At 36.8% G+C, this 12060-nt stretch overlaps 1 protein-coding gene across 16 annotated transcripts in view; it reads right to left on the bottom strand.

Moving 5' to 3' along the window:
- Positions 1-345: 345 nt before the first annotated feature.
- The window catches only part of LOC139969451 (CUGBP Elav-like family member 1), a 195688-nt gene continuing 183973 nt past the window's right edge, over positions 346-12060 (bottom strand). For all 16 annotated transcript variants that reach the window (XM_071974462.1, XM_071974471.1, XM_071974538.1 and 13 more), the window contains one exon: positions 346-10487. The gene's annotated coding sequence lies outside the window, so the exon portion shown is untranslated. The remainder of the gene's footprint in view (positions 10488-12060) is intronic.

A 12060-nucleotide genomic window follows, 5' to 3' on the forward strand; every position in this document is an offset into this window, starting at 1 on the left:
TCTTCTGGCTAGTATGATTGACAGCTAACTTCTTCAATTTGAACAATATATGCAAATTTATGCAAATCTCTGAATATTGCATAATAATGAGGATAATTATCTTGAAGTCAAATAGACAGAAAGGCAGTGAATAATTTAGTGTTGCAGCATAGTTAGAACTGCTGTACATATTAAAATGTGTGTTGGCAGTTTGCCAATCTTGCACCAGTGATACTGAACACAGCATTCCCTGCAAATCACCTTGAAAAGTATCTGCATAAATAAACATGAATTTAGGGATGTGATTGGCTCTTAGGACTTGGACCGTCATGTGACCACGAGAAAGACGAATAAACACCACAGCGATGCTTTAGACAAACAATGTTTAATACAGTAACACAACAGTAACACAACAGTAAACTACAGAGATGGTTTCGAGACAATGAAGATTAAAATGACAGTGACAAAAAAAAACAAATGTACTGGAAAGAAACAATAACAGATCTTAGAAAACACTGCAAAAAACAAAACAAACAGATTTATAGCATAATTGGGAGATACAAGATCAGAATTTAACCCTCTTAAATAAGTAACAGATAATTGGCTGATGGATTCACTTATATGACCAATGATAATCTGGCAGTTTGAATTTTTGAAAGAGAACTTTTTACTCTTGTGATGTAGAAGAATGTTCCTTTCAGTGAAAGAAGACCCGGCCGGCCTCGAAGATCGGCAGTAGCAAGACGAATTGATGTGTACGTCGACAGACGCGATTTTACAACACTTTGATGCAGTTTAGCTCTGTTAAGGCAGGCTGAATACGTTATGTAAAACATTCCGTCATATATAGGTCTTATTTAGTATATAGCCCTGTATGCTAACAGTTGTCGGGCGCTGTTTAACTTGTCCAGACAAATTTACGTATGAAAAAGCAAAAAATGAAGCAAGTTTATATTCTACAGTGAAACATGTAAAGCATTTATACTAACAGATGAAGAAGAAGCGAAGAAAAGTTAAGGTAGTGAAAAAGAAACGGACAAAAGTTAACGATTACAGAAACGATGTACCGTGAGAAAACAACGATGAAGGAGGAAGGAGAATCAACAAGAACGAAACAACTTGACCGGATTCGATCAGGTACGAAACAACCTGACCAGATTCGATCAGGTACAAAACAACCTGACCGGATTCGATCAGGTACGAAACAACCTGACCGGATTCGATCAGGAACGAAACAACCTGACCGGATTCGATCAGGTACGAAACAACCTGACCGGATTCGATCAGGTACGAAACAACCTGACCGGATTCGATCAGGTACGAAACAACCTGACCGGATTCGATCAGGTACGAAACTAGTTGACCAGATTCGATCAGGTACGAAACAACCTGACCGGATTCGATCAGGTACAAAACAACCTGACCGGATTCGATCAGGTACGAAACAACCTGACCGGATTCGATCAGGTAGAGAATAGTATAACGCTTAAACAATTAAAGAAAGAAATACTTGAAACAAAAGAAGAAAGGAAAAAGAGGAGGAAGAACATGTTAAAAACTTGAATAAAGAAACGGAACAAACTGGAAACATCTTAACATCTTCTCTTTTCATAACATTTTTGGATCACAAACACAAAACAGCACACAACATATGCCCAATTAACGATCATCGATTTTAACAGGAGAATAACTTGTAATATGTATGTAATATGTATATTATAGTTCACATTTTAGTGAAACTTTATAGTTAAGTACCCCACCCCAATTCCCCCACGCCACTAAATACTGAAAATGTGAGCTTATGAACCGTCGAAATAAACGTTAAAATGTTCAATTCTGGAAACGACTTCCGGATTACAAACATTAAACTGGCAAACAACTTTTATGTTAACGGATGTTAACATTATGAAATGTGACAATAAGAGAACAGGTTAAGACATCCCCACCCTCAAGTCTTTCCTTCCCCTCCCTCCCCCACCCTCCCCTACTATCACCAGAAAGGTGGAACTTTTCTGAGTGGTTTCTCCTGCCTACCATTCCCAGAAGTTGACCTCAAACTGGTGTTATTCTTGTCACAGTTGTGTTCATTCAGAGATTGAGTCCATGGTAATAGACAAATATGAGGGTGGGGTAGGGGTGGGGAGGGGGTAAGTTATAGCAAATGTTTGCCTTCAATTATGATGGATTACAGTTTCTTTAAGTAAGGGCTCGAATAACATTCTTCCATTATCAGATATGTATCACTGCTAAGCAGTTATATGGATACCTTGTAATTGTAGTCCTGACTAATGAGTAGTAGGGGAGGGGGGGAGGGGAGGGGGAGGCCAAGAAATGGGAAGGTTGGTTGGTTAAACGATACTTTTCTGAAACAGTCTTTAAGATGATTTAGTAAATTGGGAAGACATTTTTCCGAGAGAATTAATTGATTAACGAAAAACAGTTCCCGTCTCCAGAAATCCATTTTAACAGATTCTGTTGTGAAGTTATGATTCACAATGCCGAGGAGTGGGTTAAAAATGAGGGAAAAAGATGAAAAATTTTAAATTTTCTGACTCGACCTTTGGTTGTTTTGTCTGGTTTTTTTTTGCGGTTAGTTTTTTTAATGGTTTAATATTTTTATAAATCAATTAATAGTCCAACTGATGGTTGTGCACTGCTTTCCACATATTGTGGCCGGGATTGAGGGGGGGGGGGGATGGGGACAATTTTGGCATTAGACTTAACAAACTTGAAGAGAACTGTTTGGCATTAAGATTATGTATATACAGCAAAACATGAAATATGCAAAGAAACAAAGTGAAAAATTAAAATAACAATAAACACATTAACATGAACTGCTTACAAGTTACAATACAATTGACAGTATAGACAATAACACAATACCTTGCCAACCCCACCCCCCCCCCCTCCCCCAAACAAATTTCTAACAATTTTTCCTGGTGAAAGGAATTTTACTAATTGAATAATTAATTACAACCCCCCTCCCCTGCCACCCTGAGGTGATCAATTTTATCAAACTGAAGATATTTCTTTGTACATAATGATAATGATTTTTAATTATTCCATAGAGTAACAAGTGTTTACTCCATCAGATACAGATGACAAACCAGAATATAAATGGTTGTTCCAATTTGTTATTAAACCATTACTTTCACCCATTAAATTCTCCCTTTATCAACCCAATTAGGAAGATTAACCACTTCTGTAGGGATACGAGGAAGTTGCCAGAACCAATGTTACAGTGATAAGGGTTCACTCGTATCCTAACCAAGCAGGAACCACCATCACAGCACCAACCAGAATTCTAACCCAGACTGATGTAAGAATGGAATTGCACCATCTATAACATTGGTTTTTATTGAGCCATTGATTGAAGAATCTTTCAATTTGGTCACATTAGGCAATGGACCCTGGTTAACAAGGAGCTGGGATATGGTAGCATTAATTTGAAGCAAGTACCCCCCTCCCCCCCCCCCCCACAAAATGAGGATCCTCTAATTCAGTATCACCAAGAGATGGACCCCTGTTACTGAGGAGTCGTAATCTGGTTCTTATCAGATCAGGGAGCTCCAATCACACGGTACTTTTAAGCTATAAACACCCAATCAGCAGATACTTTCAATTAAGTAACAAAACCCTGATCAGTTAAGAAATGCCAAAAATACTTCTTCAAAAGGAACATTCACAACAGCAGTATGAGCCTATTGAATGAGGAACTTAAGAAACATTGGCAGCTGCTACTGGGACCCTTATTAACCAGGAACCCGCATTAACTCTACCTTGTTGTCCAGTCTTATAAAGCTTTTAACAGAAACCCTGAAATTCTTTGTATTGTCACTACTATGTATGTGCCTTGTATTTCATTTGGTGAAGGTATACGATTGATAAACACAGAAACAGTGAGAATGACCATGTACATTAACAAGTATTGACAATACACAGTGTGTAATAAATACCCTTGATTGGACGACAAGACACTCTTACATAAACAGAAACCATGGCGACAGAATCCCCATGGCGACAGAATCCCACTACGACAAAAAAACCAACTTCTCCCGTCATGTCGAGATTATGGAACGACAACGAATAAACATACGATTAAACTTTGTAAGTAGTTAAAACGAAAACTTCCGACCGGCGAACACTTGACCGTTGACGGTACAAGCCTGCATGCTGAGGTCCAGCTACAATTCTATGAGACAATTGCAAGGTGGGCAAATACATTGCTATATACATAAAAAAAACAAAAAAAATAGAGTCAAATAACAAACAATCCAGGGGGTTGAACAAGAAATGAACAATTGCAAATATCCAAGCTTGGCAATTCAAAATTTGAAGGAAAAAAAGAAAAAAAAATTACAAAAGAATTGAATCGAACGAAAAGTAAGTCAAAGATACAACTGAGACAGACAACACCATTAATGCGAGGAGGGATGACTCATCATAGTCTTGCCAGAAGCAAAAAAAACGAAGAAAAAAAAATTGATATTGTAAATTAATTAAAAACCAAATGACAAATGAGAGAGAAAAGTCTCTACCATTAATTGTTTTTAAAATAAATGACTTGAAATTGTTATTATAGTTCTTATTGATATTTTTTACTTTATTTTCAATTTTCTCCCTACATAGCTTTTAAAATACACAAGTCGGAGACAAGTTAGCCTTCTCAGCTTTCAATGTATGTCCTTCAAACGCAACATCAACACAATATTTGTAAATAATCAATATAACTTTTCTTACAAAAAAAAACATGTACAACACAATTTCTCAGCAATAAGAGGTCACCTTCGTCCTTCCCTTGTCCTCAATTTTTGAGAACAGGGTTCCTGACTGGTAGGGCTTCAAGATGAACACTCACTCGGCCAATAATCAAATCCAAAATAATTATGCAAATTCTTACAACGTTATTTACATAAAAAATCATTGGATGGTAGTCATTTTTTTTTTTACTCTTGTTTTTTTGACAAATTCGAAACGACCAAACTATTTTTGCGATGCAAATTTAAAAAAAAAAAAGAGAAAAAACACGAGAACAAAGCTTTCAAATGAGCGACTATCCACACACACACACGCACAAAATGTTTCCAATATCATCAGGAAAAACAAACAAAGTTTATGCAAGAAATCATGAATATTTATTACCCCCAAAATGTTGAATATTTAATAATGACTCACAAATATAGGGAGACCAAACAGCACAGCAATGTCATCTTTCACTGTAAAACGTAAAAACTATCAAATATTTTTCGCTCTGATTTTTTCAAAGCCACGACAATTCAAAAAACACAAAAGAGAGGGAAATACTGGCGTGATATTACGCAATAAGAATGCCACGTAACCAAGCAATACAACGGTAAAGGAAAAAAATAACAAAAACAAAAATGTCATATTAAATAAATGTTGCACAAATACTTCACCCTGTAATCTTAATCATTATTTAACTGTAAGAGTATGCTGTGTATGCTCTTAATCCTTCAGTAGTTTAGTTGCGCATACATAGGCGGGAAGGGGAGGGGGTGGGGGGTATGGGGGCAATATGGCCCCTTACATCATCATCATCAACTTTTATTCAAAGAAATTAGCCCGTTTACGAATACAAGCATTTTGTAACTTAAATATGGCAGAAATATGGAAAACCAGCCAACAAATCTTTTTGAAATTTGTCGGCAAAGGCGAAAAAGTTTGGCAGCGAACAAAACTCCCGGTGGAGAGCTTTCTATCGAAAGTTTAAAGATGTCCCAACTTTGGCAGAAAAGTTTAATGCTATAATGGCCACTTTAACAGAGTGTGACCATTTCCCTTTCTGCAACAAATCTTTCTGAAATTTGTCGGCAAAGGTGAAAAAGTTTGGCAGCGAACAACTCCCAGTGAAGAGCTTTCTATCGAAAGTTTAAAGATGTCCCGACTTTGGCAGATAAGTTTAATGCTATAATGGCCACTTTAACAGAGTGTGAACATTTCCCTTTGTTGGCAGTTTGAAGTAAACAAAAAAAAGAAGATAATCTTTTTCTTCTGTTTCAAATCGACCAGGATAAAATTTAAACTAAACGTAAGAATGGATAACTTTAATAACAATATTTTTAAATTGTAATCTGGTTTAACACCCATTCGTGACACAGACCGTATGACATAACATTGTCACAAAGCTTGTCACAGACACTAACAACCATTGACTAGCTTAAATTTTCTGTGTATATGTCTCCAATCAAAAACGCGAGAGGAAATAGAAAAAAAAAAAAAAAAAAGTATCCACAAATAGGAGGGCAAGAACTTGTCATAAAAATACTGGACACTCATTTTAAAAACGACACTAAATATGCTAGGCTTCTGACCACAACATCGACGACACTTGAACCGAAATATATAGAACTATGTTTAACCGTTTGTTTGATAATAACGAACACACAACGAAAAATTGAAACTCTCGTGTAAGTCACTATGAGTAAACACGTTATGGCCACGTACACCCTACAAAATGACGAAGAATAAAAATAGAAAAAAAAAAGAAAAAAAAAAGGTAATAATGATAGTAATACAACAATGATGGTGAATACATAGCTGTCATTAATCCTAGTACTACATTAGTTAACTCAAGCCTGACAAAAACCTTATAAAAACTTTATCGTTTTTTTATCCCGCTGATGTCAACTGTTTAGCCCCTTCATAATCACGCTTTATGTTAACAACCCTAAAGATTTGTTTGTCCATCTAAATCTCCCTCCTCCACCCCCCCTCGCCCCCCCATCCTCCCTATCATCTATTTGTTAGTGATAAAATATTCATCTGAGGTAACCCTGGCCTGTCACTCCAAATGACCACATATGCAATTTTAACGAGAAACTTTTCTATCACTTTGAGAAAAAAAATGTGACCTTGAGAATTATATAAAATATGGACTAGCACTTTTCTACCAATAACAAAACACTACAAGAAGACTTTTTTTTTTCCCTGTTCGGTGTGTTTGACTATTAAGATGATAATTTATTTCAAGTTCAACCATTTACAAATCGATTTTTCTACTTTCTGTGTGGGTGTAAAAGTCAAGTAAAAATTAGACCTGTGGATTCTCCCGATTTTCTATTCTCTTCTCTAAGATTGAACCCTGCACGTAAAACATTTTCACCTGTCATACATATTGCTTTTCTATAATTGCACTGGTTAGATAGATACGGCATACCATCCTCGCCGCGAGCTAAAAAAGAAGGATTCGGGGAAGCGCACCGAGGGATGTCGACGATTTGAATAAACGATCGATCCATAAATAGCAAAGACCGCGAGACAAAAGTTGAGTAAAAAAAAAAAAAAACATATTCACACCGGCAGTGTTCTAATACTGAAATACAGACGGCAGCAGAGTTAAAGTACAGATAAAACAGTTAATGTCGATGTTTTTAAGTATTTCTTCTCCCAGGGATGAGCCTGGTTATAAAAAAAAATCATGGAACTTTGCAAAAATTACGGTATAGGCTCCAGTTTGTGTATGCTACAGTGTGTTAGGATAATAGTTTTTGTCACCAAGGTAGAAAAGAAATCACGGATATTCCGCGAATTCACGGAAAAAGCTCATGCCTGTTCTCCAGGCTTGGATTCACCATACTATCTGTAGCTATTCACCCTTCCCCTACCCTCGACCCATTCATGAAATAAAATTATACCCCTTTAAACCTCGGTGGATAATTTACACATTTCCACAACAGACATTTTGGGAGAAAAGTTGACTTTCTTGTAATCAATTCCCAAATAATTGTATAATGCCTCCTGCTCATTCTTGTATTTTGTATTTATTTATTTTTATTATAATTTTTTTTTTCAACTTACACAGATGATTATCATAGTAAGTTATTCCAATCAAATTTTTATTTTTTGGTCTAGTAATACCAGCTTGGAAACTTGTGAGCCTTGAAACCCTTAGATTATGTGATCTGGAACAATAACAGACAATATTCTTTGTGTTTTTCTTTAACTTTTAAGTAGAATATGGAGAAAAAAAAACCTACCTAAAACTGTTATAAACTACAATTATAGCTTACTTAAAAAAATCAATCTGATCTCTTGTAGAGTTTGCGGCATCCAGTATGTTGGCGAAACCAAAACCACCCTCAAGAAGCGATTCTATGGTCACAGATCCACAGTCAACACCATGAAGACTGAGACCCCAGTTGGAGAACATTTTAACCTTCCCAACCATACCATTAACGACATGTCCCTACAGGGGATTGAATCCTTAGGTAGCCGTCCTGACCTAGTACGAATCAGCAGAGAGAGGCTCTGGATGCAACGCCTTCGTACCATTCAACCTCATGGGCTGAACATTCAGGAAGGACATGACTAACTTTCCTCTGTTCCCTACTCCTTCTCCCCTTTCTCCCTCCCCCCCCCTTTCACTCTTCTTCTCACAGCTCTCTTCCCCTACATTTTTCTTCACACCTTTCTGTCTTTGTCCCTCTCCAGTTTATCCTCTCTTTGTCCCTCCACAGTTTATCTCCTTCCTCTCCTCTTCTCCTGTTGCTTTCTACTTATAATCCCCTTTCATCCATCTCATTGTGTTCACCGTGCTCATTAACCTGTCTGTATTCTGTGCGTGTTTTTGTCCCCTCTGTTACTGTAACTTGTCATTTAGCCTCTGAAGAAGATCCTGCTAGGATCGAAACGTCAGGCCAACTTACTTTTACACATTCTATTACACAGGCTCTCTAGTGGATAAGCAGTTTGCTAACAGTTTTATTTTATTTTTATTTTAAAAAAATCAATTAAGTTGATCTAGATTAATCCTTTACCAAATCTAACTTAGTCAGACCAGAGTTGCTCACCCACATTAGCTCACTATTTTTCCCATTTTATCTCCATTTTCGTTCTTTCCATTGCTAAGTTGCAAATGTACCCTTTTCATTTGTTTTTCTGCAGGGAAAGGAGGGAGGGAGGGGAGGAGGCGGGGTAGAGAGGGGGGAGGGATTCCCTTGAGGGGATATTTTCTTTTTCATAAAGTACATTAGTTCAATAACTGCCTGCTTGGTATTCTTACATCAGATTTTAACTTTTGTCATGAATAGAGAGAGAGACATGAATAAACCCTTATAAACCAAACATGATATTATTGTAAACCAGGAAACAAACTGACATGACCTGGAAATAGTGGACTGAAGAATACCTACATCTGATTGGCTGACCTATGAGGGTAACCACGGTAACATTTCCAACTAGGGGGGGGGGGGGGAGAGATCACATCCTGTTTATAAAGAGAGAGTCTGGTATTCTTATAATAGACCGACCTGTGATATTAAAAATGGATATTCAAGTCATATAAACATTGGTAACTAAATATTTGAGTAACCTGGTTCAATTCCCCATCTACAATTGTTTTTATTCCATTCCTATCAAATTTCTATTAAAAGTCGTTTTCTTTTGGAAAATGTAAATATTTGTTGAAGTCATTGCAGACCTTTTGTAACCTCATAGTGCGTTGTCACACCAACATCATCAAACCTTTCAGGCAAAATGAATGATTTATAGTTTTATGTCACCTCTGTAAAGTTGAAAGGTATGATAAACAGGCAGTTTGATGAAACAGCTACCTTCATATTCCTGACATTACATTTCTGATTAATTTTTGTATTCCTCTTTACACTCTGTAACATTCAACCATACACGACATTTAATTTCACAAAATAATCCCCAGATAATTTCTGACAAGTATCAAACGACTCATTTCGAAGATTGTCCCAGTGAGGGGGGGGGGGGGGTTTAACGACCTGTTTAAGTACTGTTGTTGTTACATTCCCTGTCCCTCACATCCTTAGATGCTGCACGAAAACATTAAATGAGCAAAGAATACTACATCTCGTTAACGGTAAATCTCGTTAACGGTAAAACCATCAGCAACAGTGTGGAATAACAAGTTAAACAGGCAAAAAAGAAAGATAAATAAATGATGCGAGTCAACACCGTTTAACAGCACCCCTCCAAGGATGCGACAATTGGTTACAAAAATTAAGCGAGTTAAAACATAGGCCGAAAGATGAAGGGAAGCGGGAGGCATTTATAATGGGATTTTATCAATTTGTTATATGTAAAAGATAACCCTAGTGATGAACAAAGTTTGTATAAACACCGAGTCACCGAACCGGTTTACACATGTGGACAATTTAGTATAAACACACTCATCCATACACCCTCACCAGTTTACAAAACATCAAACGTTTTTCTTCTATCGATTAGAGAGCGGGGGTTGGGTGGAAGAGGTTTGGGGGGGTGGTGTGGGGGTGTTTTTATTATAACGACGACAACAGAGGACGTTTGTGATATTTTTTTTGCTTTCCTCTCGAGTGAACGAAATATATAAGGACAGATTAAAATGTAGACAATCGGACAACCCTTTCATAACACCATGAGAAACAAACGGTTGGTGGGCAATGGATGACATGACGACGCACACGATGATGAGGACGCAACGACGTTGACGACGACATCTTAAATGACGCATAAAAACGGTTCTTTATTGGCGGGTAAATCTGATGGAAGAAAAGACGGACAAAAGAAAAATAAAAAACGCAAGTTAGGACGGACGTAGATAAAAAAAACAACGAGGAGAGGGCCGAAAGACGGCGGACATTATTCGAAGGGAGTGAGAGAGAGAGATAGAGAGAGAAAACAAATAATGTGAATGTTAGTGTTGTAAGCTCAGAGAAACACGGAAAAATAATGAATAGATATTACAAAAATAAAACCAATCGCACAAATCCTGTCACCCTTCCTGTATGGGTTAATGATTCCTACGTTATATGTTGAAGGTCTGCAATGGGATTTGTTCAAGCCATATGTGATAAGAAAATAAATTCTTCTGTGTCAATTTTGTTTTGATTAATTCTAAAAATTTGAATTATGCTCTCAAAAACACAATACTATATCTTGGAAGATTAGCTGAAATAAACTGATAATACTGGTCGAGTTTGCATGTACAATCCGTGGCTATAGCAATTTTTTAGTAGTCTGAATATTATACTATCAGCTCGAAATTGTTTTTCCCCTCGCTGTACCCGTTTACTTAGAAAAATATTTTTGGATGCTCGACGACTCGAATTTTCATTTGCAATATCTATCTATCATACTTTGAGAGACTAGCTTGTTTAATATTTGATAGATTAACGCAAAGTCACAGGTTAGAAGATATGTGCTTAGTCGACCATACACCATGATGGACAGACACACACACACACATACACGTGCAATGATGAATGACTTCTAGACGCATCACAAAACTTGTTGGACAACACATGAAATATTAACCAATACATGAAATATTAACCAATGATTAATAGCACCATACACATATGGAAAGCAGTATTAGAAGGGGACGGAAACAAAAAATATTGGGCGAGAAAGTAATGACTTTTCTGGTATATTCTTTGGTTGGCAGATCTTTAATAAATATATACTGTAATAGCTTAAAAATACAAAGCTTTAATCTATATCATTGCATGATTTTGTCAAAAGGTGAACAGTTTTGGGTAACATTGCATCCCTTTGTAGCTCAATCTGAGTTTTACAGTTTTGCATGATAACATCTTGGCCATCATCACCCCGCACAAGCTTGTACTGAGAAATGGCTGTCTGGATAAACGACCTCACAATGTGAGCATGGGATACCACGCTGTTAAGCCAGAAGGCCTATACCTAGGCATAAACACTGTTAGAATCAATGTTACTGTTTTAAATCTTTGGTATCTCATTCTTTCATTCTCTTCCTAACATCTGTCTTTTATCAACTTTGGAAATCAGCTCAAAATTGTTCACAGTGAATCTCTATGATAAGTTACCCTCTCTGTTGTGATCCCAAAAGCACCATTTTGTTTCAAAAACTAAAGAATCTATTGTTATACCAAGAACCAATTAATAATATAAGATATATGTCTCTACAGGGAACAGTGACATCTCTTCAGGGAACCGTGACAGAAGGAATTAGCGATATAGATTCTTTACCATCATTGTTGTCGTTTGAAGCAAATCTATTTGATTTTCTCCTGTGTAACAGAATTTTCTAACACACATTTTATGACAGAACTCAGATTTGAAATTTGATGGACG

Source organism: Apostichopus japonicus, chromosome 1, assembly GCF_037975245.1.
Source record: "Apostichopus japonicus isolate 1M-3 chromosome 1, ASM3797524v1, whole genome shotgun sequence".
NCBI classification, from domain to species: Eukaryota; Metazoa; Echinodermata; class Holothuroidea; order Aspidochirotida; family Stichopodidae; genus Apostichopus; species Apostichopus japonicus.